Here is a 24,067-nt window from a genome sequence, read left to right as displayed (position 1 = left end):
AAGACCTTTCCTTTAAGGAAAAGGAAAAAAAAAAAAGAAAAGAACACGGTAAAGAGAAAAAGAACATGCATAAATCTAAGTAGTGTTTCACTGCAAGTAAAATGCAAGTTTATCTCTTTCTAACGGAGGTGGAACCAATGATAGGAAATGCTGACAAAGAGAAAAGCTGGACAAGCAGGTTTTTTGTGATTAATACGGAAGGGATGGGATGAAACAAGGAAGCAAAAATGCAGTTTAGCGGACCCTTGATATCACCAGAAACTGCTACAGAAGGAGGTGTTCTGGCATGGGTAACTAAGGTAACTCTTGATAATGACTGTTAGTTATTTCGGCCTCCCAGAGGCAGCACTGAGGACCAAGTAACCCGTTCCGTTTTGTATCATACGTGCATATATAGAAAGGGAAAGATATAATATTTAATTTTTAGATTAATTGCCATGGCTGAAGTTGAAGAGATCAGAAAAATGTAAGCAAGCTGAAGTAATGAAATCAAATGGAAGCAACTGAGAGCTGGAACCAACTCCATCGCCCAAAAAGGGAAAGCCCGTTCCTCCTGGCGAGGAAGGATCGCCGTTAATAGCGGTCGAAATAATAGATCACCAGCATACAATGGAAGGTCTGTACGCATTACAAAAAGTATGCTACGTACATGTATTTCTGCGCGTGTGACTTTATGCATCTATGATGCATCATACTTTAAGAGCTAGAAGACAGCAAACTATTACCTTAGGGGAATGGTGGTCAAGTGGCCAGAGTTACTGAAGAGACAGAGAGACAGAAGTGTCCGAATTGTAAAGTTAAGAGAGCACTTTCAGGAAGGCTCAGTTAGCGCAACCCCAGGTTAATTACCTGGCAATGGTACTTGGGGAAATGGGAAGACAGTAGATGGAAGAAAGGTTAAAGCCTTGTGGAGTTAAGGCTCCTTCTCATCAGTTCCAACTTAGAGCAGTTTTAGGAGGATTTAATTTCCTCCTGTAGTGTTAACATAGCTTTGCTGGTATCAGCAGACTGTGGTGGAAATTACTGGAAAGGAGTCAGGAACGGAACAAGGAACGTGACGCTGCTTTCACTGAACTGGAAGAAGTGGCTGTAAAATCTGCTGCCCTCAAATTCCCAGGACAAGGCAAGCCTTTTTCAGTAATGCTTTCCACATCTGCTGAGTCCATGGGAGCAGCACCGTTAGAAAACAGCGGTAAGGGAAAGTGGGTGCCAGTAGCATCATCCTTACATCCCCTTTGGGGCCAGAACAAAAATTCTCCGGCTGCGAGAAAGACTGTTTAGCAGCAGTCTGGGCTGTAACTGTCTTTGAGACTTTCACCTTTGAGAGGACAGAGGCAATCCGATCTGCTCAGTTCCCTCTGAAGTAGCTAATGTCAGGGAAGCGAATAGACAGCAGAGCATCATCTATCCAAGTGGCCCAGCGGGCACTAATCTTAACGAGCGGGGCGCGGTGGGGTGAGGGGGTTTACTGTGCAAGTGTTACAAGAAGTGGATCTTCTTGTGTGTGTCTGAATTGACAGAGCACAGTTGTGCCAAAAATGTGGACACAGGAGGCTTCTGAAAGATTAATCTCTAGCGGCTACTTAGTCTAACTTCCCTTTCACAGCAAGCCCGACTGTCGTCATAGCTTCCAAAACAGAGATTGGGGGAAGCGGTATTTGTGGCTTGCGTATTCTCGTTTACCTTGCTTGTGTGTGTATTAGATCCGCTTTTGTGCTTATAAACAGCTTTGGATTCTTATGATTCTCTGCAGAGCTTTGAATGGGGTTTTTTTTGTTTTTTTGCTTTGCTTTATACTTTTGTAGGGCGATGGATTTTACTATGCCTCCATCAACAAGCACTGGCTGACAAAGTTGTTATGTCCCAGCAGAGACTCTTAGGCAAGACGGAGGAGTTCAGCTACGCAGCCTGCCAGAAGAATGTCGCCTGGGAGGGGTTGCTAGCCTTGAGCTATAGGCGCTGGTGCATATGGCTCGTTCTGTCAGACATGAAGAGGTTTTCTTTGGCTGCAGAAATTTTAGCTCGGCTTTATACCCTATAGTGGTAATATTTTTGTATTTATAAATTGTGTTAATTCTAGGTGTTCAGAACATCGGGGAACGACTGTATGCCACCATGAAGAACTACAGGCTACCGCCCTCAGCCCTTTGTAAGTTATCACGTGTCAGGAGCAGCCAGGAGACTCCAAATGCCGGTGGAAAGGTTCTCTGCCCGGTCCTGATGAGGAGCCTTTGGCCATAGGAGGGTCGGCCGCGTCCTTACCGGACTTGTGAGTAATAAGCCACAATTCACGGACCAGCAAAGGAGGGGGGGGATAGCGCCTGGTAGCCCAATCACTACGGCATTGCTGTTGCTAGCGAGGCCACAAGGTGGCTGCTTAATGTCATAACAGCAACTTGGGACCCCAGAATAAAAACCGCTACAGTGCTTAGAGGAGGATCTGTGTTTGCCCAGGTTAGGGAACCATCATTAAAGCTTTTTTTTGGGGGGGGGGGGAAGAGCTCCAAAACGAGACTCTCCCAGTGACCTTGGTGGTTTGATTCATTTGCAGGCTAACGTTCTGAGGGCTGGCAACTTGAAGAGGAGCAGCTCAGCCCATTTTGTTGATTTTGGTGATACTGTTTTAAGGAAGCATGTAAGTACAGAAGGGGTCTGGAAGGATTTTCAAACAAGACGGGAAAGAGCAAGGAAGACTGGAGAGTGGAAAAACTAGGTGCCGTGGGTACTGAAGTTGTTAAGGGCTGAGAGAATTTGGGGTTAAGCCTCTGAAAGGGGCTAAGGCACAAGGAGTAGTAAAATACCGTGACTGAACACAAAGTTCCTCCCCAGTCTGTGCCTGTGCGCGCACCCTCGCTCTTGCAGACACAGACACCCTGGAGCTGTAGGGAAACAGGCCAGCAGACCCACAAGTGGGCTTTGGGCACGGTGGTGTGCAGAGAGCTCTGCGTGTTTGGCAGGTGAACGGGGATGGAGAGTGGCAAGGGCTGTTCCAGGCTGTCTGGATCCATCCAGTTCTGCTCCCTGTCCCTCTGTCCAGCTCTCCATCCTTCTCTTTCTTTCCCCGTGGCTCGGTCCGGTGCCCCATCCCTTTATTTAGCTACTCTTTTCTCTGCCCAGCTGCCCATCCCTCTTGTACGCTTTCCATCCCTCTCTCAATACCTACATCCCTCTGACTGGCTCCCTGTTGCTCTGTCCTGCTCCTCTTCCTCTCCCTATCCCACTACCTGCTCGCTGTCCTTCTGTCCACCTCCCCATCCTTCTGCCGCTCTCATCTGTCTCTCTGTACCTCTCTTTGCCTCTCCAGCCCTCTGTCCTCCTCTCCAGCCTTCTCTTTCTATTTCCGTCCCTTTGTTCAGCTCCCCATCCATCTTTTGGCCTCCCTATCCCTCTTTTCTGCTGTTCTATCCCATCTCTCTGTCTGACTTTCCCTCCCTCTTTTTCTCTCCCCACCCTTCTGGCTGGTTCTTCATCCTTCTCTTTCTCTTCCCATTGCTCTGACCAGCTCCCTGTCCCTCTCTTCCAGTCCCCATTCCTCTCTCTGGTTCTCCCCCCTTCTCTTTTGCTGCCTGTCCCTCTGTCTGCCTCCCCTTCCCTCCTTTCCTCTCTTTATTCTTCTGTCCACCTCTGTATCTCTGTTTTTCCCTCTTCTGCTCCCCAGTCCTTTGTGCAGCCCTCCATCCATCTGTCTGGCCCTCTATCCCTCTCTGTCTATTCCTTTGTCCAGCACCCTTAACCCTGGGGCCAGGTCTCTAGTCTTCTCTTTCTTTCTCCATCCGTCTGCCAAGCTCTCTATCCCTCTTTTCTTCTGTTCTGCTCTCTGTCCCTGTGCCCAGCCGAAGGTCTGTCGTTGCTTTGTGTTTTGTCTGGTGTGGCAGGTGCCAAGAGGCAGCTGGCACTCAGCAGAGATGATCAGCAACACCCAGAGGGTCCCAGCAATCTGCCTGGTTCGGGTCTTGTGAGACACCTCTGCAGGGACTTTGCGTGCTCGGCAGGCAAGTGGGTTGGAGTGTGGCGAGAGCTTTTCCGGGCTGACTGGGTCCGTCCGGTTCCACTCCCTGTCCCTCTGTCCAGCTCGCCATCCTTCTCTTTCTTTCCCTGTCACTCTGTCCGGTGCCAGCAGCGACCAGTGGGTCCCATCAGTCTGCCTGGTTCCGGTCATGTCAGACACCTCTGCAGTGACTCTGCGTGTGGAGGGCTGTGGCTGTGCAGTGGGGGAGCAGTAATGGGCCAAAGATGCAGTGGGAGATGGAGCAGGCAGTGAAGAGGCTTCTGGGGAAGGAAGGTGTCATGGAGGCAGAGAGCAGCAGAGGCTCTGAGTACTCGGATGTTAGGACAGGTGCTCGTGGTAGGGCGGTCTGGAGCTGCTGCTGTTGTTGTCTGTCCTACTCGTCAGCGCAGTCTGCAGTTATTGCGTCTTGTCCGCCTGTGCGCGGACAGGGCTGCTGTGTGGTGCAGCTTGAGTCACGATCGTGATGCTGGCATTGAGCCCAGCTTTCTGTCAGGTCTGCCTTTATGCAAACTGGTGTCTTCCCTACATCAGCCTTGCTCTGCTCCTCTTCCAGGAGCCTGCGCTCGACTCTGCTTTCTGGCACGCTGTCGTGTCATAGGGCTTTCCAGTAGGGTCTGTCTGACTTGGGCCGCTTGTGTTGTCTGCTAGGCAGCCTGAGCGAGTGAAGCAAAATCCTCCTCCTGTCACTGTCCTGGCCAGTCAGTTTCCCATCAGCTCAGTCTCTGCAGAGTTTGGAGTTTCTGGAGGCCTTAGTTTTTATCCTGCCTTGGCTGGACAGCGCTTTCTGAGAGTGTCTGTGAGCGGCACAGTTTCCCTGAGGAGGATGATCTACTGAAGGCTGGAGGTGGCCAGGTGCCTGAGCGAGCCTGACTGTACGTGAGGGTTGCTGTGACATCCCTGCGATGAAATGGAGCCAGAGAGGGTGAGTGAAGCAGCACAGAGGGTCAGTCGTAATTGCGGAAACAATTATGGGCCTTGGACTAGGGAGTAGTTTTAGGAGGGCTGTGCCTCTCAGTAACCGTTCTGGCCGCTTTGCAGGTGCTGAAGCATAGTCCAGCAGTCAAAGGAGCATTGTCACAGCTGGGAGCTCTGTGGAGATCTGTGGCTGGCCATGGAGGATGAGCTCTGACTTGCAGCGTTGACACAGCTAAATCCTGGGGCTGCACTGTATGTGAGCAGGGCTGGGAGGTGGAAGGTGGTTTTGCCCTCGGTGGTTACTGGTGTCATTGGCTGTGGATGTTTGCCCATAGAGCTGAGAGGACCAAAAATGTAATTGTCTGTAACAGAGATGAATTAGTGCTTGTGGTGTTTCGGGTAGGTTCAGTGCAAGTGCAGCTTAGTGCAGTCCAGTGGCATGATTCTTGCACATGCTCACATTTGAACGGTGGCTAAAACCAAGCCTATAAACAGCAGCTGTAACAGGATTCTGGTGCGTGTCTTCCTGTTCTGCTGCCATTCTAAAGGAAGGGGAAACTTCTTAAGCTGTGGGCAAAACCCCATGGCTTCTCTGTACTGTTCTCATGCTCATATGTGCTTTGGTGTTTCTTGCTTAAAGCTGAGGGTTTGAAGTTTTTCACTTAAGGTTTATTGTTTAGTTTGTTGTTGAGGGTCTGTCACTCAGGGGTTATGGTGTATTACTTCATTTTGTGGGGCTCAGTCTTTATCAGTCAGAGTTTACAGTTTGGTCATTTAGCAATCAGGGCACAGAATTTAAAATCCAACCTCATCCCTAAATTTTAAAGCTTTGGCAACCATTTGGATTCCAAGATTTGCAGTTTGTCACTTAGGGTGCAGGGTTTACAGCTTACTGATCAACGAAAAGGGCTAAATCCTTGGATAATAAACTGGAAGCCCTGAAGCCTAAGCAGCAGGCTGTGAACCCTCCTTTGGGGTTTGTAACCTTCCCCTGGACCCAGCGTTCAGCTCTGTGCACTGACCTGAGGTCTGGGTTTCATGTGGCGCAGGCCCATCACACCGAGACTGGCGATGCGATGGGTGAGCTGAGCACTGTGAGTGTGTCCTGCAGGGCTCTCGTCTGGGGTAGGGCAGAAGCACAGGCAGGCGAGATCAGGCATTTTCCTCTCAACTCTCAGAGCTGGATCCTATCCCTGAAGGAAAGAGCAGAGGGGGTAGGTTGTTGACTACTCAGAAACCTGCCACGTCAGGGGCAGCAGCAGGAGCTGACCCTTCCCTGACAGATGGATGAACGCTGGTGCGGTCATGACTCTTCGGGTGTCACAGGATAAGGGGAAGCATGGCAGACTCACGCACAGGTGTTGTTTCTGTTCAGTAAAACAATAAACAGTTGCTTTATTCTTTGCACTCATGTCTGTGGTTCCTGCCGTCGCTTTGCCTGAAGATAATGCTCAGGGGAGGAGGTTACACATTGTGTGTGCTGCTGGGAGCTGGTCCCCAAGTCCCTCGTACTTTGGTGTCCCTGCGGTTCCCAGGGAACCCAGTGCTGTTCGCAGGGCTGTGGGGAATTTCCCTTGCATTGCCTGGACCTTGGGGTGGTGTCGGTGGCATTTCTCATCATCCTGGGGGCAGCCAGGGCCCCTCCAGGGCTGCGTGAGGTCTCCAGGCTGCTTCCGGATTTGCTTTCAGCACTTTGCCATGTCCCTTGTGTGTCTGGGGAGGAGGCCTATGTGCCTGGAGCTGGGAGATAGTTTCTGTGGGGATGGGGGGAGCCTGCAGGCACTGTCCCATCAGCCACTTCGAGCCGTGTGATGTGCCTTATGGTCCCTTTTGTGTGCACCAAGGCCCTTCGTTTGTATTTTGGTTTGCCCCAGAGCCCTGTGTTTGCCCTCTGATGCCCTCAGGAGCCCTCAATTCACATTTTGGGTTGCCCTCAAGCCCCCTTTTGTGCCTTTTGGTGTGCCCCAGGGCCCTGTGTTTGCTTTGCAGCATGCCCCAAAGTTCTCCATTTAGCTTTCTCCCCTGTCCCAGAGTTTTCTGGGTGCTTCTTGGTGTGCCCCAGGGCCCTCCCTTTGCCTTCTGGTGCGCCCAGAGTCACTGTTTGCTCTATCATTGCCTTTTTTTACTTTTGTTGCACCCACAGCTCTGGATTTGTTCTCTTGTCTCCTGAATACTTCCTTTTCCTCTCTGTACACCCCAGGGGTCTCCCTTCAGCTTTCAGCAACCTGCTCTCAGGAGTGGGGGTGCCTCTGCTACCCTGGGAGCCCCAGCTGCCTATGATGGGGCTGATAGCCATTCCCCCTCCCCAGTTCCTGATGGGCTGCAGCTGTGGGCCCTAGGGCTGGGATGATCCCCAGGTGGGGCTGGGGGGGCAGGATGAGCCCCAGGTGGGGCTGATGGCAACAGTGGGTACGCACCGGGGTTGGGGTTGCAGTTGGGGGAAGCCTGCGCTGGGGCCAGTCCGGGACAATGGAGCTGCCGCTGAGCACTGCCCGCTGGGACCAGCACGGCGGCTGCACCATGGAGGAGGTGAGCAGGGCGAGGGTGTCCACACTCGGGGCTGCGGGTCCCCCACGTGCTGGGGTCCCGGCGGACGGGAGCGTCCCGGGCAACGCGGCACAACCAGGGCGCACCGGGGCTGGGGATGGCGGTGCACCGGGGCAGTGGGGGCCGGCCGAGGACGTGGTGGGGAAGAGCGGTGCACTGGGGCCATGGAGAGCGGGCAGGGAGGGTGTACGCCGGGGCTGTGGTGGGGCGGGGGGGTAGGAAGGGGGAGCGCCGGGGCTGTGGTGGGGTTTATTGCGCGGTCGGAGGAGCGGGGGGGGGGGTGGTCCTGGGTCAGACCGGGAGCGTGTCGGGGCGGGGGAGGAGGGATCCCAAGAGAATCCCTGGGGAGGACTGCGGGGGGGGGCAGAGGCAGTGTCGGAGCTGAGCCGGGGCCGGTCGCGGCGGTGTCGTGGGAGTCCGGGGCCGGTGCTGGGGATCGCGGGGCCGCGCTCCCGGCTTTGCGGCGGTATCCGGGTCCCGAGGGGGGGAATAGGGGCGGGTCGGAACGGAATCGCCAGAGGGTCAAACCTGACGAAACGCTGCACAACCCCCCCCCCCCCACGGCATGCCGGGAGCAGTAGTCTTCCGACACTGGACTTCCGGGAGGCCATGTTGCTTTGCGCGGCATGCCGGGAGCAATAGTCTTCTGTCACTGGGCTTCCGGGCGGCCATGTTACTTTGCGCGGCATGCCGGGAGCAATAGTCTTCCGGCACGGGGCTTCCGGGAGGCCATTTTAGCCTGCACGGCATTCTGGGAGGTATAGTCTTTTGGCAATGGTTTTCCCGGTGGCCATTTTGCTCTGCAGGGCATGCCGGGAGGTGTAGTCTTCCTATATTGGCCTTCTGGGAGACCATGTTGCGCCTCTCGAGGTGGCAGGAGGTGCAGGTCTCTGTCAGCGGGATTCCCAGCAGCCGTTTGCGCTGTGCTCTGTGGCAGGCCTGGAGCTGTAGTTCCAGGTGCCTGTGCCTTTTCCGCCCTGCAGCAGTGGCCTGCTGTGTCTGGTCCTTACTGGACATGTGCCGCTCACGCGAGAGTCCCCATAGGTCATCGGGGACAGTGGAATTTCCCAGTTTTTCCCTCGTACAGGTCAGGAAGTGTTTTGCATCTCTGGTGTGACCAGGCAGGGTTGTCCCCAGGGGCTGGGGCTGTTCCTCTCAGCAACGGGGAGGGCAAGGAGAGTGTGAGGGGCTGTGTGGACTGGTAGTCATAGCTTTGCTCAGAACTGAGGCTAGTTAGGCATCAGCTATGAGGAGCGGTGGTGCTGGGAGGGCTTGGTGCAGAGCTGTCCTGTTATGCAGCGCAAGAGAAAGTCCTCAAGGAAATGTGATCAGCACTGTTTCTGTCCAAGGAGCCTAGAACAGCCTGAGAGACCCTGGAACAGCCACAGGTACCTCACAGCAGCCCCAGGGACACTGTGTCCCTGCCTCCCAAGGTCATTGCATTCAGGTACCTTTAACTGTGCGGAAAGAGCCTGTAGGAGGCCTGGGCATGCATACAGAGAATCCCCAGTTGCCTCTAAGGACCTGGAACTATAAGTATTTTCTTTACAAAGATGCGATCTCTTTGATGCCTTGCTGCTGCTTCTGTGTTGCTTGGTACCCAGGTCTACTATGTTCAGAGCCACCCTTCTTGCTGCCCTCTGCTCTGTCTCAGCTGCTGGCCAGATGAAAAGGGATGTGCGGCTAAACACCAGGCCAGGGTGTCTCAGCTGCCTGCTATAGGACAAACAGGAAGGGGAATCGGTGACAGGAAATGAAAGTACATGTGGATGAGAAACAGCTGCTTTAGAGGACTAAGATGCAACTGAGATGCAACAGGGGCAACTGAGAGGAGTAGAAGTAATGGGGGAAAATGGTGATGAGGAAGGTGTGTTGTTAGAGGCAGTACAGTGGAGAAGAGAGGGAAAAATTGCTCCTATGATGAAATAAAAACTGTTCTCAAGAGATATTTGCTTTTTGCCCTTCAGGTTATGAATCTGCATGACTTCCTGAGAACTTTTCTGAGCATGTGGTGTTGAGGGTCACGACTGCCTGGGCAGCGGTCCCTAACTTGTCTGCCAAGACTATGCAACAGCTGACAGCTGCCTGTGGAATGAAAGCAAAGGCCAACTTCTCAGAGGTAAGAGACAGGGTCCAAGCAGGAAGATTATGGCGGGTGAGTTAATGCCCCAGAATCTTCAGTTTTCCCCCTTGTCTCCCCAGGACTCACACATTTGCTCCCTAGTTCCCTCAGGACCTATCCATTTGCCTTTAGGTGTGCTCCAAGGCACTGCATTTGTTCTCCTGTCCGTTAAGAAGTCTTTGTTTCTCTCTAGATCCTGCAAGATTACAAGGATCCCTCTGGAGCCCTTCTTCATGCCCTGGAGCCCTCTGTCGGCCCTCCAGCCCCTTTAGCAGCCGTCCGTTCTGCTTTGGCCCCCTCCTTTGGCCTTTTAGTTTCCACCTGCAGACCTCTGTTGGCCCTCTAGACCCCTTAGCGCCCCCTCTAGTGCACTCCGGACTACTCTTTCAGCCTTCTTTTGTGCCCCAGAGTCATCTTCTGGCCTTCCAGCCCCTTTCACACCCCTCGAGTCCCCTCTGAACCACTCCAGAGGCCTTTGTTGTGCCCCGCAGCCCTGCTTTGGTCACCCGGCCCTCTCAGCAACCCTCTAGTCTGCCCTGGACCCGTCTTTTGGCCACAATAGTGCCCTAGAGCTGTCTTCTGGCCCCCCAGCCCTCTGTGGAACCCTGTAGTCTCCTCAGAGTCCCTCCGGAGCCCTCCGTTGGCCCTCCAGCCCCTTTAGCAGCCCTCTATTCTGCTTTGGCCTTTTGGTTTACACCCACAGACCTCTGTAGGCCCTCTAGACCACTTAGCACCACTCTAGTCCCCTCGGAACCCTTCCAAAGGCCTTTGTCATGCCCTAAAGCTGTCTTGTGGCCCTCGAGTCCCCTTAGGACCCATCTAGTCCGCTCAGAACTCCTCTGGAGGCCTTTGTTGTGCCCTGGAGCCCTCTTTTGGCCATTCACATCCCATAGGAGCTCTTCTGTCTCCTCAGAGCACCTCTGGAGGTCGGTCTTGTTGCCCTGTTATTATGTCTTGGCCGTGTAGTCTCCTTAGGAGCCCTCTGGTCTCCTCAGAAGCCTTCCAGGTTTCTTCCTTGTTCCTCAGAGTCATGTTTTCTCCATGTAGAGCGCTTAGCACCCCCCTAGTGCCTTCTGGACTACTCTTTCAGCTTCCTTCTGCCCCAGAGCTGTATCTTGGCCCTCTAGACCCCTTAGGACCCCTCTTGTTCCCCCAGAACACCTCCAGAGACCTTGGTTGTGCCCCAGAGCTGTCTTCTGGCCCTCCACACCCTGCAGAACTCTTGTCCCCTCAGACCACCTCTGGAGGTCTTCCTTGCTCCCCAGTTTTTACTTTTTTGGCCATCTAGTGCCCCTAGGACCCCTCTAGGGTGTTCCGGACTACTCTTTTTGCCTTTCTTGTTCCCTAGAGTTGTCTTTTGGTTTCTAGCTCCTTTAGGACGTCTGTAGTGTTCTCAGAATTGTTCCTGAGGCCTCTTATGCCCTAGAGTGCTCTTTTCATCATTCAGTTGCCTGAGCACCCCTGTTTTCCTCTGGGCCCCTTGGGAGGCCTTGGTTGTCCTATTCTGGCTTCTTTTAGTTGCTCTCTAGTCTCTGTAAGAGATGTCTGATCTGTTCTGGATTCTTCTTCAGAGTTTTGTTGTTCTGCACGGATCTCTGTTTGTCCTGTCGAGCCCTGAGGAAGCCCTTTATTTTACTTTGGACTATTCTTTCAGCCTTCCTTTTGTTCCCAAGCTCTGTTTTGGCCCTTTAGACCTTGTAGAACCCCTCTAGTGCCTTCAGAACCCCTTCTGGAAGCCTTTTTTGTGCCCTAGAGCCCTGTGTTGGTTCTCCAGTCCTCTTAGCACCCCTTTTGTCTCCTTGTGTGTCTCATTCATCTAGAGAAACAGAGCTCGTGTTCCCCTGGAGATCTACCCATTCTGCCCAATGATCCCTTTTTCTAATTACTCTAGCTACTATATAGGAAACATCTCTCTTTGGAAGAACTCACATTACAGAAGCATACATGTTCCAGGAGTTTATTCTGATCTCTTGCTTTACCCTACAGGAAATGCCACCCTGCTAGAACAGCTGTACTACATGCAGGCCTGAACCAATGACAGGACTGTGGTATAGCGTGCCCTTTATAGGTTATGTGGAACATTGTAGCTTTCTTCCTAAGCATAAGCAGAAGTGATTTCTAGTTTTTAATGCAAAGGCTAGTGCTAGTTAGGGTAAAAAATAACGTACCTCCTGATATTATGGATACAGTATATGAAGTCTCAGTAACCAAGCAGATGGTCTGCTTCATGAAAGAGGTCTGTTTATCCTTTCTGTGCTCTCCATTCTAGATACTGAGTGGAAGAAAAAGCCTTGCTTCTGCCTAGCCCTGTGTATTTATGGCTGCCATTGGTCTTCCCCTCCCTTTCCAAGGGCTTGTGGGTGGGTCAGTGGGTGGGGTTAGGGTTACATAAAGCCAGGGTCTGGGGCCAGGGAGTTCATTCTGCTTTTGTTCTGCTGTGGGGGCAGTGCTCTGGAATTGCCTTGGCAAAGAATGGAATTTGAGGAAGTGAAGCTACCCAGGAAGATCTATTGCTGCCTTTGGAGAAGCAAAGGCCATTCCTTAATGTAAGAGCAAGGGGATGGCTCAAGCTGGAGTTGTGAGCATTTCAGAAAGCTGCTTGTTGCAGGCAGTTTTTTTCTTGGGGTCAATATCTTGGTGTGGGGGTGTTCAGGGGTGAGAGAGGGCTTCTGAGTCTCCAGTTGTATCTTCTGTTACCTGTCAGTATTGTTTTCTGGTGTTTCTGTGTTTACTGTGGAAGGAATGCAGCTTCGTCACTGGACTCTTTCAAGAGGATCACACTTGAGGAATTGTTTGTTCCTCTCCTGGACTGCAGACAAGAGGAGACAGCAGAGGTCCTGGGAAAAACATTTCCTCTTACATTTACACCCTAGGTGTGTGGGATGTTTAGGGTTTTTTTGTTTTTTTTTGTTTTTTTGGTAGCATCTCCGGTAACTGGGATGTGTGTGAGGTATTGCTCTCATCAGCTAGTCTGGTTTCTGGCTCGCTTGCTAGATGTTTTGCTGCTCCTCAGAAATATTGTCAGCCCTGTTCAGGGAGATACTGTGTGGGGTTTTTGTGGCATGTAGACTTGTAGAAGAGTCCCGACTTTATCTGAAGAGGGAAGGAAGCATCCTCCCTCCCTTCAAGTGCAGTATGACGAGAAAGGAAGTCACGTCACTGGACACCAAACCCAATTGTGAGTAAGCGCATGTGCCCCAAGGGCTCAGAAACTAACCTACAAACAAGTAACAAGCTCACCTCTTTTCCTACCCAAGCCTCAGTGCTGAGAGGGAAGAAACTGTTGGACTTCTCTGGACCACGAGGAAACCATTGGCAGTCTTGCCTGCCAGCTCCTTTGTTATGTCCGTGCCCCTGAACCCACTGCCACATGCTCTTTGGTGGCTCTGCTTCTGACCCCTACCCTGGGTTCTGGGGCTGTATGCTTTGCTTTTTCAGGTAGTGTGTGGGCCTTTTGCAGGAATGGTTGAGGATTTCAGGTGAGGTAGAATGGGTGATCAGAATGGTGTTTCAGTTGTTCTAGGGCTGGTCAGTGCTGCCTGGCAGCACAGAAACTTTGTTTTGGTTTTGCAGGTGCTGTGGGTGTCCCCCCAGGCACAATGTTGGAGTTTGGAATTGGCACAGCACAGGTGAGCAGAGTGCCCATGGGGCTTTGATGTAGGGTGCTCTTGCAGACGAGGCTGGAGCTGACTGGCCTGGGGGTAACTGCTTTTTCTCTGGTTTGGCAGGTGATGATGGCAAATGAGGTGACCAGAGGAAGATCAGAGAGGATGCAGCTGCCATTGAGGATGCCTCTTGAGGATGGATGTTGACCCAGAGCACTGCAGAAGCTAAGTTGAGGGGCCACGGGTATAGATGTGTCTCGGCTGTGTGTGTGCTGACAGTGTAGTATGGGCTCTTCTGGATGAGTGCTGTGTGTGAGGCAGAGACAGTGGGCGTGCGTGGCAGAAGGTGAGGGTGTGCTAGGCAGGGCAGCTCCAACCTGCGTCTGTGTTGTGTAGTCTATGTGGTGTGTGTTGTAGCTGTGCTATCTTTTGCTCAGGTCTTGATGATGGTCTTGTTCCTTTGTGCTCAAGGAGCACGGCCCACACTGTGCAGCACTAGTGTGGTAGGCATCCGTTGTCTTTTGCTTGGCCTGACTCACCAGCCTTGCACCAATGGATGGCGTCTTGTTCCGTGCAGCCAGCTAAAAGCGGCGGTCTGTTGCACTGGCTTTGCATCGTAGCCATTTGTTGCCGGTCATCTTTGCAGCCATCTTTGAGATCTTGTTGGCCATTCTTCTTCCGTGTGTTTTTGGCATTCTTTCAGGGTTTTCTTCCCTGCATTGTCACAGCTTCAGGTCTTTCTTGCTGGCCTCTTCTGCATCAATATTTCTTGCTTTTCCAGCCCCTTTCTGTCATGGGTGGTGGTATTAGACTCTTTTTTGGGCTTATCCAGAGCATCAGAGCTGCACAGTTGTGGCATCGTAGAGCTTTCTGGCCAGCAGCGTCTTATGTGTGGGAATAGTTCTTTTTGTGTAGGGCTCTATTGCATGTCTGTGTCTCATGTTTGTATGTCTGTCTGTGTGTTTGGGGCTGGAGCTGCCTTGCCTGTAGGTGTTAGCAATGGTAGTGTGTGGAGTGTGGCAGTGTTGGACTGGAATGGTGATTGGTCAGCATCTGTGTGCTGCACTTTATGTTGTTGTTTTGCAGATGTGGCACAGTGGTGCGAGTGCCTGCAGGGGACTGGGGAAGACAGGGTAATGTCCTAAGAAGGCGAGCTAGAGATTTGTTGTTGGAAGCAATGTTGTGTGCAGTGGTTCCTGGATCCATTTTTGCTTTGTGCTTGTCAGTGTGGTGCGATGTGCAGAGTGGGTTGCTTGTGCTCAGGAGAGGCATGGCAAGGTGAGAGTTGGTCTGAGAGAGGAAGCAGAGCCTAGCAGAGGGCTGTTGTCTTGTTGGTGCTGTCCCCGTTGCCCACTGCTGTTCTAGTTTTACAGGTGTGGTGACAGGCTTTGGCATGGTGACCCATAGCATGTCAGTTGGGATGCGTGAGTGGAGCAGGCGTGATGTGCTTGATGTGGATGGGCTGTGGTTTTGCAGGTGTCACCTGAGTGCATGATTTCTCTTTGTCTGCAGGTTTTGCAGGAAGTTGTGGAGAGGAGACATTGAGTGCTGACAGGAGCCTGAGCGGCTGAGAGGAGGAGCTTGTTGGGTCAGAGGTTTATTGTGCGGTGGGTGGTGTTGGGCTTCCTGTTGGTGATGTCTTTTGCTCTGTTTTTTTCAGGTACAGTGTGGCCCTTTCCCAGGTATGGCTGGGGATTTCCGGTGAGTGGATTGGCGTCGGACATTGTGGGGCTGGTGAGTGTTGCCTGGCAGAAGAGTAATCAAGAGTAGGTCTTGATGTAGTTCTTGTTCCTTGTGCTCAAGGAGCATTCCATGCAGCACTAGCACGGTAGGCATCCGTTGTCTTTTGACTGGTCTGACTCATCAGCTTTGTGCTAGTGGATGGCATCTTGTTCTGTGCAGGCAGCTAAAAGGGGCTGTCCGTCGCTCCATCTTTGCATTGTGGCCGTTTGTGGCCGATCATCTCTGTGGCCCTCATCGAGGCCTTGTTGGCTGCTCCTCTTTTGAGGCCGCTCTTGTTTTGCATCTTCCTGGCCTCCGTTCAGGGTTCTCTTCCCTGCGTTGTCACGTGCTTAGGTCTTTCTTGCCGGCCTCTTCTGCATCGATCTGCCTGGCTTTGCCGGGCCCTTTCTGTCACGGGCAGTGGCATTTGACTCTTTTCTGGGCTTGTCCAGAGCATCTGACTCACGCGGTTGTGGTGTTGTAGGGCTTTCTCTCTGGCAGTATCTTATGTGTATGAATAGCTCTTTTTCTGTAGGGCTTTCCTTCGTGTCTGTGTCTGATGTTTGTACCTATGTATGTTTGTTTTGTCTGATTGTATGTCTGTTTGTTTGGGGCTGGAGCTGCCTTGCCTGTGGGTGTTAGCAATGGTAGCATGTAGAGTGTGGCAGTGATGGACTGGTGATCGGTCAGCATCTGTGTGCTGCACTTTATGTTGCTTTTTGTAGATGCGGTGCAGTGGTCTGAGTGCCTGAGGGAGATGGAGGAAAACAGGGTCATGTCCTAAGAAGGTGAGCTAGAGATTTGTTGTTGGAAGCAGAGTGTTATGGTCAGTGGTTCCCTAGCTAATTTGTTTTGTGCTTGTCCACATGGAGCAATGTGGAGAACGGGTTTCTTGTGTGCCGGAGGAGCATGGCAAGGTGAGTGTTGGTCTGAGAGAGGAAGCAGAGCCTAGTGTAGGGCTGTTATCTCGTTGGTGCTGTCCCTGTTGCCCACTGCTGTTCTGGTTTTACAGGTGTGTGGCAGGCCTTGGCATGATGACCCATGGTGTGGCAGTCAGGATTGGTGAGCAGAGCAGGTAAGGGTGTGGGAGCAAATGCTTGATGTGGATTTGCTGTGGTTTTGCAGGCGTCACCTGAGCGCATGATTTCTCTTTGCAGGTTTTGCAGGAAGTTGTGGAGAGGAGAAGTTGAGTGCTGACAAGAGCCTGAGCAGGTGAGAGGAGGAGCTTGTTGGGTCAGAAGTTTATTGTGCGGTGGGTGGTGTTGGGCTTCCTGTTGGTGATGTCTTTTGCTCTGTTTTTTTCAGGTACAGTGTGGCCCTTTCCCAGGTATGGCTGGGGATTTCAGGTGAGTGGATTACTGTTGGACATTGTGGGGTTGGTGAGTGTCGCCTGGCAGAAGAGTCACTTTGTGTTGTTTTTGCAGGTGCTGTGGGCATCCCCCCCCAGCCACGACGTTGGCATTTGGAATTGGAGCAGTGCAGGTGCGCAGAGTGCCCATGGCTCTTTGGCGGAGGGCGTTCCTGCGGACGAGGCTAGAGCTGGCTGGCCTGGGGGTGACTGCTTGCACTCTGGTTTAGCAGGTGATGAAGGCTAATGGAGGAAGATGAGAGAGGATGCAGCTGCCATTGAGGATGCCTCTTGAGGATGGATGGTGACCCAGAGCACTGCAGAAGCTAAGTTGAGAGGCCACGGGTGTTGGTGTGTCTTGACCCTGCGTGACTGTGTGCGTGTGGGCGCGCGCACTGACAGTAAGTGTAGTGCAGAGGGCTCTTCTGGATGAGTGCTTGTGTGTGAGGCAGAGGCAGTGGGTGTGCATGGCAGAGGTGAGGGTGCGCTAGGCAGGGCAGCTGCAGCCTGTGTCTGCGGTGTTGTGTCGTCTATGTGGTGTGTGTTGTAGCTGTGCTACCTTTTGCTCAGGTCTTGATGTTGCTCTTGTTCCTTGTGCTCAATGAGCATGGCCCACACTGTGCAGCATTAGCGTGGTGGGGTTAGGGCCATGTGGGGTTAGGGCCACGTGGGGTTGGGGGTTGGGGTTAGAGCCATGTGGGGTTAGGGTTGGGGGTTGGGGTTAGAGCCATGTGGGGTTGGGGTTAGGGGTTGAGGTTAGAGCCATGTGGGGTTGGGGTTAGGGGTTGAGGTTAGAGCCATGTGGGGTTGGGGTTAGGGGTTGAGGTTAGAGCCATGTGGGGTTGGGGTTAGGGGTTGAGGTTAGAGCCATGTGGGGTTGGGGTTAGGGGTTGAGGTTAGAGCCATGTGGGGTTGGGGTTAGGGTTTGGGGTTAGAGCCGTGTGGGGTTAGGGTTGGGGTTAGGGGTTGGGGTTAGAGCCGTGTGGGGTTAGGGTTGGGGTTAGCGGTTGGGGTTAGAGCCGTGTGGGGTTTTGGTTGGGGTTAGGGGTTGAGGTTAGAGCCGTGTGGGATTAGGGTTAGGGGTTGGGGTTAGAGCCGTGTGGGGTTGGAGTTAGGGTTTGGGGTTAGAGCCGTGTGGGGTTGGGGTTAGGGGTTGGGGTTAGAGCCATGTGGGGTTAGGGGTTAGGGGTTGGGGTTAGAGCCATTTAGGGTTAGGGGTTAGGGTAAGGGGTTAGGGTTAATGCCATTTGGGGTTAGGGTTGGGGTTAGAGGTTTAGGGGTCAGGGTTGGGGTTAGGGTTAGGTTTTAGGGTTAGGGTTTGGGGGGGGCGGTGCACACGTGCGTGTGTGTGTGCGTGTGTGTGTGCTGGGCTGCGTGTGTGCATGTGCATGTGTGTGCTGGGGTGTGCATGTGCGTGCATGTGCATGAAGGGGTGTGCACTGGGGTGTGCGTGCTTGTGCATGACGGGGTGTGCATGTGTGTGTATATGTGCAGTGGAGGTGTGTGTGCATGTGCATGGTGGGGTGTGTGTGTGCATATGTGCACTGGGAGTGTGCGTGCATCTGCATGGTGGGGTGTGCGTGTGTGCACGTGTGTGCTGGTGTGTGTGTGTTCATGTGCATGAAGGGGCGTGTGTGTGTGCATGTGTGTGCTGTGTTACATGGAGGCATGTGCATGTGTGCACTAGAGTGTGTTTGTGCAAGTGCATGATGGGGTGTGCATGTGTGTGTGCGTGTGCACTGGGGTGTCTGTGCATGCCTGCATGTGTATATGTGCACTGGGGGGGGGAACATGTGTGTTTCTTATGTGCCTGTGTCCGCTGGCATGTGCAAGTTCGTGTGTGTGTGTGCACTGGCATGTGTGTTTGCTGCATGTGTGTGCTGGGCTGTGTATGTGCTTGTTCATAGTGGGTGCCCTTCATGCGCATGTGCATGTGTGTGCTAGGGTGCACATGTGCTTGTACATGTGTGCATTGCAGCGTATGCTTTCATGTGCATGTGTGTGTCACCGAAATCGGGAGAAAATGCTACACCAATGTAGCATTAAGAAGCAGACATTCTCTTTATTACGGCGCCGGGTGCATGGGGGATAGCTCCACCCTACGTGCACCCCGTGTGCCTCATCATCTAAAGTTTCTATTGCTCTATCATATACATATGCATTAAATTTCCAGGAATTATTATACATATTCATTCTATTTCCTAGAACTAATTATTACATTTACATAATCCTTATGCATGTGGTCTGACTCTCTGGGGGTCTCTGGTGGTCCCTAGTGGTGGCAGAAGAGGTGTCACTCAGCATCTTGCCATGAACTTTGCTCTACTTTTCCATCCATGGTCTCAACTTGGCCTGCTTGCTTGTCTGCGAAAAGCTGTCTTGGTCCTAATTTTGGCTCCAACCGGCTTCTGCTGGTTTACCTGTACTTTCTCAGGATGTATCAGTCCCAGCTGCACCTGTGTCCTTGGGTATGTTTGTCTGAGGCTCCTGTTGAGACTCCTTCTTGTCCGAGCTGGTAACAGTTCCCCCATTTCCCCCCCTTCCCTTTGAGACTCTTTCTTGTCTGGGCCTTTTGGTAGCATGTGCTGGGGTGCACATGTGCGCAGGGGTGGGCACGTGCATATGTATGTGGGTGTGTGCACCGGGGTGTACGTATGTGCATGCATGTGTGCACTGGGGGTGTATGGGATGCAAGCAGGCATGTCTATATGTGCACAGGGGTGTGCATGTGTGCACTGGCATGCATGTGTGCACATGCATGTGTGCACGGAGGGGGCCGTGCACATGCCTGTGCGTGCTGGAGTGTGCGTGTGCGCACATAAGCATGTGGATGGGGGTGGGTGCATGCGTGAGCAGGCACATGGACGTGTGTGCGCTGGGGTGCGGGACTACATGCGAACTGGTGTTTGTGCAGGTGCATTGGTGTGTGTGTGGTGGTGGTGGGGGGCCTGGGCACATGCGTGGGGGGCGGTGCACAGACACACGCGTTGCGCGTGGGGCCGCCAGGGCAGCGTGTGGGTCTCGGCGCGCTCCCTGGGTGCACCGGGGGCCCCTGCCTCCCTGTGGAACCTTCATAGCGTGACAGTGTAACAGCTCCTTCTGACATCACCGCAGTTCTGCTCCCAGCTTCCACGCCGGGGTGCACCGCAGGGCGCAGCGGCACCTCGAGGTGCCGGCTGCCGAGCGCTGCCCAGAGTCCCCGGGCTTCCCAGCACGGGCTGGGAGCCCGAAACGCCCGCCGGCACCCGCGACGCACCCCAGGGCCGGCCCCCGCAGCTGTCCCAGCCCTCCTGCCACCAGGTACCGGCGCCTGACGCCCCGCCGCTGCCCGCAGCCGCTTGGTGTTTTACCGGGCTCTGTTCTCCCCTTTCAGACCCCACGGGGTGGAAACCTGCCCCCTGGGGCACCGCCACGCAGCCGCCGCCGGTGCCCGTCCCGCCGCCAGGGATCCTGCGGGAAGGCGCTGGAAAGGAGGCGTGGGTGACCAGGTGCGGAGCTGCCGGCGGGCTCTTTCTCCAGCTAGCAGGGGGCTAAGCCGGCCCATCTCGCCCTGGCGGGGCCCAGGCCCGCATCTGGTGGGGCGACCCCAGTGCCAGCCCCCCACGTGTCGCGCCTGGCCGAGGACCTGAAGGGTGGTTTAAAGCGGGGGGGAGGGGGGGGGTCCTCGGTTGGGTGCGATGCCTTCGCCGCCCCCTCACCTGGCCAGGACCCCCGGTCCCTGGCGGCGAATTTGTGCCTCGCAGGAGCTCGCCGAGGGCCTGGCTTCACCGGCGCAGCAGGCGCAGGTCTGTGCGGTGCAGGCGAGGGGGCGGCGGAGCATCGTGGGGGGGTGGCGAGGCCCCTGGTTGCGCTGCCCTGCTTTGCGGCCGGGACAGGGAGGAGGGAAGGGCTTCGCCTGCTGCCACCCCAGCCGGGCACCCCGGCCCGGGCTATCTTCTTTGCACCGGCCCCACAGCCCCCCACAGCCCCGCTCCGACCCCCCTCTTGCTGGCTCTGCCCCCCAGGCCCTCGGCTGCCTTGGGAGTACGGAGAAGCCCGTCCTGGCCACTCTACTGAACACGTATGTAGTGCTGGCGGCAGCACCCGTCCCTGATGTGCTTTAGGGGGGTTTCCGCCTGCTTGGTGCCGGTGGAGACCCCGGGGTGCGGGATGAGCCCACAGCTGGGTTACGGGGAGAAGGGGGTGGTGCGGAGGGCGGTGGCAGAGCCGCCGGGTGCTGAGGGCTTGGGTGCCGCCGGGCTCTGCCGGTTGTTTTTTGTTCCAGCTGCGCGGATGCAGCCGAGCGCCGGTGCAGTGTGAGGTCACCCGGAGCCTCGTGCGCCTGGGTGAGCCCGTCCCGTCCCATCCTGTCCCATCCCGTCCCATCCCATGTGGTCCCCATGCCAGGGGGCTCTGCCGGCCAAGGCGCATTATCCCTCACGGTGCCCCCGGCCCCGGCGCAGGCTGCCTGGCGGCGGCGGTGGTGGAGGAGGTGCTTGGGCGCCTGTGGGACGGAGGCCCCGCGCAGAGCGCGGACTTGCTGCTGGCGCTCGGCAGCGCCCTGCATGCCCGCGCTGACGCTGCCAACCTGCTGCGGCTGCTGGGGTGTGAGCCCCTCCGCCGGGAGCGCCTGGAGGATGAGGCACAGGCGGCGCTGCTGGAGCGGCTGCATGCCGAGCCGCTGGTAGAGCCAGGGCTGCGCCACCGCTCGCCCCGCCGAGCCCTGCCCCGCATCTGCCCGCAGTCCGTCCAGCAGAGCGTGGCCGCGGCCGTGGAGGCTCTGCAGATGGAGGTGCAGATCTAGGGAGTTTTGGAGAAGTAGGTGGCGCGCGGTGGCGCAGGAGCCCCCAGGGCGGGAGCTGTTGCCTCCTGCCTCTCCGCTGCTGGGCACCTGCTGGAGATGCGCGATACATGCCCTCCCGCTGGGCTCATTTGCCGCTCTTTTGTTTGTGCCGAGTGCCATCTCTCCCGGCGGGATGGGGTTTGGCTGCAAGGGGCTGCAAGGCAGGAGGCCAGGAGAGACGGAGACAACTCCAGTGGGATGACACCACCATCCTGGGGGACCTTTCCGTGCCTCCACAGATGAAGGGAGAGATCTCCAGGCTCTCCGGGAGCCAGGGAAACGCTGAGCTGCCTTTGGTGCTTGGCTTTAATCCTCCCTCACACCACGCTGCAGGGGACCCTGGGGGGGAAGCTGGGATGGCAGGATTGTGCCCTGTGCCTCTGGGAGAGGGGGATGCAAGTCTCCTGCTTGCCTTGCTCCTTGCTGATTTTCTCCCCCTCTTGACAGGCAATTGCAAGCGAAGCATCACCTGGTCCAAAAGCAGGCTGTGGTTTCGCTGGTAAGTCACTTTTCCCCCTCTAAACGCCCAGAAATCGCAGCGCTGAGTTCCCCCAGCTGCACGCAGGTGGTGGCACAGGCTCTCCGGCCTCCAGAGTACCCGCTCCCGCGGGGCGAGCGTGAGCCGAGCTCCTGCCATCCCTCTGCTTCCCAGAGTAGATCACCAAGATGCTGTCCAAGCTCGGAGCCAGTGGGAGGCACTGCTGGAGGACCCATGGCTACCGCGTCCGGCGGATGAGGCTCTCGGCAAGTAGGATGCTCCGCGGCACTCGGAGCCGGATGGCTTCGTCCCCGTGCAGCCGCTCACCGCTCCCGTTTATCCTCCTGCCTGCAGGGAGCGTGCGAAAGCCTGGCCAAGCCTGGAGAAACCCCCTGGATCTGCGAGGCGATGGGGACCCCTGGCCTCTGGGATCCCGCCGGCAGCTCAGGGGGGCTCTCGGCAGCAGGGACCTGGTTTGGAGCGGCAGCAGAGGAATTAAAAGATTTTCTGCTATGGATTTTGCTTTTTCTCCTGGAAGAGTATTAAATGCAGCATGTGGCACGCTGGGGAGAGCTGTATGGGCTGTGCATGTGTTTCCCTGAATAAGGAAGGGGAGGCCTCGCGGGGGCAGATTGGGGGTTCTGGCTCCTCGGGCTGATGGACATTGTGAAGGAGGAGACGCAGGCCAGAGCGAGCAGGGGAAGGCGCAGCACAAACTCCAGCCTTTTGCCCCCCAAAATCTGCCCTCAGGTGGGACGCAGATTGAGTTTTCCACTTCTTTGCAGCACAGAACTTCGTTGCTTTAGATCAGAGGGAAACAGAGCCGGGGGGGGGGGGGTCTTCGAACCCAGGAGAAATCGGGGACTGTCTGAACCGGGTTAGGGTTAAGCTCTTATAGCCCCGGCAGGGACATGGCCCTCACACGCTGGGCCCCTGCCAGTACCTGCAGGGACATGTGTGCCGCGGGGACGCCAGCCTGGGCTGCCACCCCCAGGGTCCCTTGGGGGCCCCAGGGCACCATGTCCCCTGTGTCCCTGGGCCCTTCGGTGCCCCCCATGCCCCGTGGTGTCCCCGTGTTCCCTATGCTCCTCAGTGTCCCCCATGCCCTGTGGTGTCCCCATGTCCCCATTCCCCTTGCTGTCCCCATGTCTCCTGTGCCCCTTGGTGTCCCCCATGTTCCCCATGTCCCATGGTGTCCCAGTGTCCCCTGTGCCCCTCGGTGTCCCCGTGTCCCCCTTGGTGTCCCATTCCAGTGGCCGGGTGTCCCCCCACCCCATTGGCAAGCACAAGATCCAGCTCCTTCAATGCCAAAGATTTATTGAGCTGGGGGAAGGGGCGGCCGGTGCAGGGGACAGTGCTGCAGGGGACGCAGGATCCCTTGGATGCCCTTGGAGCCAGCCGGCACTTGGGGGGAGAGAGAGGCTGAACTGAGGGGACAGTGATGGCACCGTGTCCCTGTGCCACCTGTGTCCCTGTTCCCATGGGCACCATGTCCCTGTGCTCCCCACGTCCTCATCCCCGTGGGCACTGTGTCCCCGCACCCCCCCCATATACTTATCCCCTTGGGCACCATGTCCCGTGCCCCCCCATACCCCCATGTCCCTGTGCCCCCCATGTCCCTGTCCCCATGTCCCCCAGACCCCCATGACCCCGTGTTCCCATCCCCCACAGGCACCATATCCCCATGTCCCTGTGCCCCCCATGTCCCAATGTCCCTGTCCCCATGTCCCCCAGACCCCCATGACCCCATGTTCCCATCCCCCACAGGCACCATATCCCCATGTCCCTGTGCCCCCCACGTCCCCATGTCCCTGTGTCCCCGTCCTGGAGGGGCACCATGTCCCCATGCCTGCAGCACCCATGGGTGCGGGCGCATTCCCGGGCGGCCGCCCCACCCTGGGCGCCGCTTTGAAGCAGCCGTTGGTGCCACCGAGCCCTCGCGGTGGGCACAGCCGGGCACAAGGGTCCTTCACCCGGGGTGGGGCTGCCCGGACGCCTGGGCCCCCAGCCGGGTGGTGGGGGGGGTGGAGAGGGAGGGGACCTCACCTGGGGTCAGGGCTGGCACCAGCGGAGGTTGGTGCAGATGCTGGCGGGCTCCTCGTCCTGCATCAGCCCTGCCTCGATGGGCTCCAGGTAGTGGCTCACCAGGTTGTGGCAGCGCTCGGATATCTCCCGCGGCAGCAGGGAGCACACCGTGCAGGCCGCCTGCGTCACCCGGGTCTGCACCGGCACAGCCCTGCGTCAGGCACTGCGTCGCATAGTCTCACATGCGCTTGCGTGGCCTCACGCGGCAGGCGCCACCTTGCACGGGCTTGCATGAGCTCGCACGGCTTTGCACGACGGGCACTGCCTCACTTGGGCTTGCATGAGCTCACACAGGCTTGAATGGCTTTGCACCGTGAGCACTGCCTTGCACGGGCTTGCATGAGCTCGCATGGCCTTGCACAGTGGGCACCGCCTTGCATGGGCTTGCACAAGCTGGCACAGCCTTGCATGGGC

General features: G+C 55.7%; 1 long non-coding RNA gene across 1 annotated transcript; it reads left to right on the top strand.

Annotated features, from left to right (window-relative positions):
• Positions 1-16,336: 16,336 nt before the first annotated feature.
• On the top strand, positions 16,337-19,707 carry LOC136995604 (uncharacterized). The gene is made up of 3 exons (XR_010887152.1): positions 16,337-16,402; positions 16,502-16,598; positions 19,642-19,707. It is a non-coding gene; the product is annotated as an uncharacterized lncRNA (long non-coding RNA).
• Positions 19,708-24,067: the final 4,360 nt, after the last annotated feature.

The sequence above is a fragment of the Apteryx mantelli genome, unplaced genomic scaffold (genome assembly GCF_036417845.1).
Source record: "Apteryx mantelli isolate bAptMan1 unplaced genomic scaffold, bAptMan1.hap1 HAP1_SCAFFOLD_132, whole genome shotgun sequence".
In the NCBI taxonomy this organism is placed as follows: Eukaryota; Metazoa; Chordata; class Aves; order Apterygiformes; family Apterygidae; genus Apteryx; species Apteryx mantelli.
This window is presented reverse-complemented; position numbering and strand designations above follow the sequence as displayed.